Here is a 6,161-nt window from a genome sequence, read left to right on the forward strand (position 1 = left end):
TGTTTTGTTTGAAGCTCTGGTAACTCATAGTCTGAGCTGAACAACAGAGAGACACCAAGCAGCTTTTGTTTGTTCAACCATTACTTTTGTCACCTTGTTCTTTTCTCTGCACCCTGTTCTCTGCACCCTGTTCTCTGCACCCTGTCCTCTGCTTGGTGATATTTTTCTTGGCTTATGTTGGGAATTAGAAAAACAGCTCTCATTGACGGAAATAAAATCTGCTCAGTGCAGCACAGGTACACAGGATTCCTTTTGGGCTAGAACTAGTCCAAAAGGGTTTTATTGGCACAGAATAGTGTTGACAGTGCGTAAGGTTAATGAAAATATGCATCCAAACCTCCCAAAGGGGTGAGGTGGTCCTGCTAAGGTGAGGACCAGGAACAGTTGAGTGATGTACTGAGAAAGGAAGGCAGGCAAGAGAGAAACAAAGAGTGAATGCAGGCATCAGTGCGTGTAAGGTACAATCAGCGAGTTATCCTGGGGTCTTGGCAGTGTTTTAGAGGATTGGTTATAGCATGCAGCACAGCTGTGAGGACACTAGATGATCTTAAAGGTCTATTCCAATCTTAAGGTTTCTGTGATTGGTGTGCAGCACTCACTTTCTGACATGTACTTTTTTAAAGAAAGTAATACAGAGGATATCGTTATGTTGTGGCTGCTAATTGTCACCCAACATCCTTGGGTGATCATGTCAAATGCATGACGGTCACCATAGTGACACACCATAGTATTCAGCTCTTCTATTTTGCTTCTCAACTTGAGGGAGCTGTTTAGTAACTTCTAGCTTATCCCTAGGATGTACCTTAACCAATTCCACTGTATTTCACACTGTGCACATAACTACCTGGTGATGCAGAGGGACACATTATGGCCACACAAACTCCCCGCTTCAAAAACAAAGCCTTTCTTCCAGAAATTTCACAGTACTAGTCTCTGGAGACCAAAAGATAGTTGCACGTTCTTTAAGCTTTTTCTGTTGTATTTATTTGGAGACAAAGATGAAATATTTGGATTACAAGAGGTTTGCACTTGCGCTTTATGGCCAGGTGTCTTGGGTTTGACTTCTGGTGGTGGCTAATCTTCCGAGTTGGGCAGATCCCATGGATGCTGTGTGTAAATCCAGCTGTTGGCATGGTGGTGTGATCCCTTAATGGCCTCACTTCATCAGAGATTGCGCTCTGTCCTTCACAGAAACTTAAAGGCAATGTAAAAATATTAAATTCTCATTCCCACTCAAACATTTTATTCATTTAGCTTCCAAGTGCTCAGTTAACACCTAAAGGTGAAAAGGAACTTTTAAAAAGTGAAAAATAACACCCCATAAAATGACACTTTTCCTTTTTAACTTTGTCCCAATCTTTTACTAGGAGGAAATAATTAAGTAAAAAGAGAAGAAATTAGAAAGGAGAAATGGGCATTTTGCCACTCTTTCTGCTTAGAAAAGAGTCAGATTAAACACATATTGAGAATTTTTCTTTTTGCCTGAAACATTGTACCAGAGTTACCATCAACATGAAATCCTTTTTAATGCTGAACTGTCTTATTTTCATGTGCATTTCCTGCCTGTAAACATGTTGTTTTGATTATTAGATTTAGTGATTATTATTCTGAATGATGCATTAAGCCTGGGAACATGGAATCTCTTTCTCAGAGATCCTTTTCTCCATTTAGGCATGGCACTGCAATGTGTCTTTGGATATTTGAGGCCTCAGCTTCATGGAAGGAAATTTGTGTCTTTCCTACAGGAAAGTATCAATGTGCCTGTTACAAATACAGCTAAATGCTTTGCATTAAAATAACTGGTGTTGCTGTGGGGTGGTGCAGGGGAGATGCAGCAATGAGGAATGATGTTTGCTCTGTGCTGGTGATATGCTGTAAGTTTTCATTGCCATGAACACTGAATGTCTGACACGCAGTTTTTCAGATACCATTGTTTTTGCTGTCTTTTTGTATTGGCAGCAGAATAGTTCTGTGAGAGAAGAGTTTTTGGATCCTCTCTGCTGTGGCTGTTGCAAGTTTTTGCTGGTTCCCATTTTCTGCTCCTGGCTCCTTGTAGCTGTGAGGCCCTGTAGAGAGAGACCACCTTCAAGCATACACTGCTTAGAGGTGACACAGCTCCATACACAGGGTGACTGCATTCTGCTGCAGCAGTGCTGCAAGAGCTCTGTGCTCACATATCAGAGCTGTGCGTGCCCCTGAGCCCTGACTGGTCTGATCCCTTCAGGCAGTTCACTGAGGGAGGTGGTGTTTCCTAGCACATGACCTGTGTATAGGATCTGTGCTCTGGAATTTTCTTCTATGCTTCTGCTCAAATCGCTGCTGCTGGAAAGATGCAGATGTTGATATTCTGAGGACATCCCAAGTGCCAAAGCTCTGTTGTGTTCAGTGCTTCCTCCTCTACAAACTGATGGGCACTGGCTCCTTGCTGCATGCCAGCCTTTCTGCATGCCAGCCATCTGAATACTGCATTGCTGATAACAGTGGGTTCCCTCTGTTCTTGGTGGGTGCACATCAGCCTGTGACACTCGGAAGTTCATGATGGTGACTGTAGCTGTTGTCACACAGCAGCACCACAGTCTTCCCCTGAGGTCTGATTGGGAATTTGCTCTTTGTATGTGTGCTCTGTGAGGCTTCTATTGTCATTGGAGCTCCATAGCCATGTATAGGGCACAAGATGAGCACAAGATTCATTTGTAGGTGAGTGGCACCAATATGCCTCAGAGCATTGCATCTTGCTGACAGAAAGAATCTTTGTTGATGTGGAAATTAAGAATATTTTTTGTAACGAGGAGAACTGACTTCTTAGTATCCGGGTAGTTACCTTCCATAACTTAAATTGCACCTGACAGTGTCATTGATGGTGGGAGCTGTCAGTGAAATACTTGCTTGTTCTGCTCAGGCAATATTTCTTCTGATCCATGGCCCATTCCAAGGAGGAGCATTTCTTCTCTAAGTTTCAGATCAGAATTCTGCCTGTGGGTGCTACATTTCAACCTTATGATGTTATTGATGTGAGTTGTGGCAGTGTCAAGGAGACATCACCACAACCATTTGCAGTCTATGGTATTTGTGTTAGTGCTCATTGTGCTGTTGGAGATTGGAGGTTGGAGTGATCTGGTGTTGTATCTACTCCTTTTAACCCACAGCTATACAAAGGGTGGAACAAACTGTGTGCTGAAAGCGGCAGCTTTATTTTTTCATTTCCTCCCAAATATTTAGAGTGCTGCATCTCTGATTTACTGATATTAGCATCTGCAGCAGTACTTCTCTAAGGAATGTCATTAATACTATTCCACATAGAATTAAACGTTCCTTCAATTATTTATGAGCTGATGAACTGCATTCTGAACCTGTGCTCACACTACAGGGTCAGGGTTCACTCCTTGCATTGCATTGGTGACTCCAATTGAGGTGTGGAGCCTTTGTAGTCCTGTACTTTGAGCTGTACAGACATATGATAAATTATATAGTTGGAAATCTCTATGGCCTGAACTCAGTGCTTTAACAGATAGGGGTTTGCAGCATCAGCCTGCCTGAAAAAATGTAATTATTGCACTTTCAAATAAATCTTTTCTCTCTTTTGTATCTTCCAAATTTTCAGTAAGTCTTCATATGTATTTCTTAATTTCAACTCAAACTTACTTTAAAATGCACGGGCAAAAAAAAAGAGAAAAAAAAAAAGAAAAAGAAAAAAAAAAAAAAAGAAAAAGAAAAAGAAAAAAAAAAAAAAGGCAGTGCATTTACCCAAATACTTATTTACTTGTGAAAAGCAAAGGAGAAATTTGTTTCAAAGGACTTAGATTAAAAATTGTAACAGAATTATTTGGAAACTTCAAAAACCCTTCGTCTGTTTTCATGGTGAATGACCATGGAAAGAAATGCCTTTCAGCAATATGACATAACTTCACATAGAACTAATTGTTATCCGGTGATACTGAAATTCAGAATGAAAATGCACCACCAGTATCCTGCCAAGAACGGGCATTGGTCCAGCACAAATAGGTAAAGTCATGGTCTTGAAAAAAAAAACCATACACCCAATTCTTCATTAACCATTTGATTTTGTAATTACTGTTCAGATAGTGGTGTGCTCTTAATTTATTTCAGCCCATTATCAGCCAGTAATCCAGGAACTGTTTGTTAATCTCAAATTCTAATGCACACATCAGTGGAATGCTTCGAAGGGCCAATTAATGCCAACTAACTGACTGTTTGGTTAAACAGTTAGCAAATATGTATGTTTCTATTCCAAGATTAGATATTATGCCACTTTGGAATAAAGCCGGCTTCCAAGTAGCAAATTATTTTGAGTGGTAAGAAGGAGATTCTGAACTTTCTGATTGTTTTCCATAATGAGACAGATTTCTTATGGTGTTGGTGGATTGGAGAAATTAGGTGGCAGAAGTACAGGGTTACAGTGATTAAATTCAGAGATAAACTAAAAACATGCAAAATCTCATTCTAAATACCCATCAAGCTTTAAATCCAAGTTGCCAAAAGATAACTCCCTATTTAGGTTTTAAAATCAGAGTATGTAGTGAAGTCAGCATTTGCTCACAGTCTGCTGCAGAACAGACTTAAATGAAAATATTGCCTTGTACATTAGTGCTTTCCATTTCCTCAATTGCTGCTCTCAAAGATATCTCAATGCTGGCCTGGAGGGACTTTTTGATGTTGGCACTTGAGCCAGAGTGGAATTACATGGGGCTGAAACAAAGGGTGTTTTAACCACAGCAAAGTAACACATTTTGCTTTGGGCATGAAAGCTGCTGGTGGCTGGTATCTGAAGGCAAGTTTTCTTCTCTCACTCTCATTTTATTTCAGGTTAGAGCAGCATAACCAGGCCACCTGGATCTTTCACCTAAGATATAAAAATATCTTTGTTCATATAAAGAACTAATAACACAGCACGCTACAGGAAAAAAAAATGACATGCTAATGCTTATGAGGTGTGGAAGCAAAAATAGCTAGTGTGTTCTCAATTAGTTAAAACCCTACAGTTAATTTGCACATCCCACTGGACTGAAACATATAAAACTTCGATGTAAGTAAACACAATTTTGTCAGTTATTTAAGAAAATTCTATGTGTGCAACAGCATGCTTTCAGAGTTTTTTTTCCCATCTCTTTTTAGAATAAAAAAGCTTTGTAAATAATTGACTATCTCGGTATAATACAATGGAACTTTGCCATAGCTCCTTCTGTCCCCCAAATCCTTGGGGTTCGCTTGCATTTGCTCCACTTTCTGTAGGTATATAGAAAGATAGTGTTTCTACTACTGTTTATTTTCAGGTTTGTAAATTCCACTTTCAAGAAAGAGATACTTATGGTGATGTAAGCGTGCCAATATTTTCATTGAATTTTATTTTGTTTAATTAACTTGTGCCAGCACTGCAAAACAAAACTCTACTTCTTTCTTCCCAAGGGTGAATTCTAACCCAACTGCACTCCAGAATGGTCCTCACCACCCCCTTCTCATCTCCTTTGAGATTATTTTACTCCTAAGGAAAATACAGATCAACTCCTAGAAATGCATCATCGAAAATCCCAAGCAAAATACGATGCACATCTGTAGCACAGGTGGAATTTATTTGATTATTATTTTCATTTTTCTCTATTATCTTGAGGATGTGGCTTGGGAAGGGGGAAACCAGTGTGTGAGCACCTATATCGTGTTCTGGATTTGTACATATAAAAGATGCCCAAAGTGCTTTAATTTTGCCCAAATATGTAGAAAATGCCCAATCTTCTCACTTTTTGGTATAAGTGCAAATACAAATGGATGCACATCACCTTAACATAAGTGACTACATCTCTTAAAGTCTGAAGTCAGTTGGGGTGTTGCAGGATTGGACTTCTATGAACTACAGCGTGCATAACAATAACTGTTGATACGGACTATTGAACAAAACACAGTAAAACTGTAATTAAAATTTTTAACTTCTCTAAATGAAAAATTAACACTTCATCATTCAGAGGTAGGAAGAGCCAGGGGTGGCAAGATGGATGAGCAAAGACATTGAGTATTATGAAATAAGGAATAAGAGGAAAGTTTGTGTAGCACCTGCTTATGATAGATTTGAATCGTAGAATCATAAATGGCCAGGGTTGAAAAGGATCACAATGATCATCTAGCTTCAACCCTCCTGCTACATGCAGGGT

Source organism: Lagopus muta, chromosome 4, assembly GCF_023343835.1.
Source record: "Lagopus muta isolate bLagMut1 chromosome 4, bLagMut1 primary, whole genome shotgun sequence".
Taxonomy (NCBI): Eukaryota; Metazoa; Chordata; class Aves; order Galliformes; family Phasianidae; genus Lagopus; species Lagopus muta.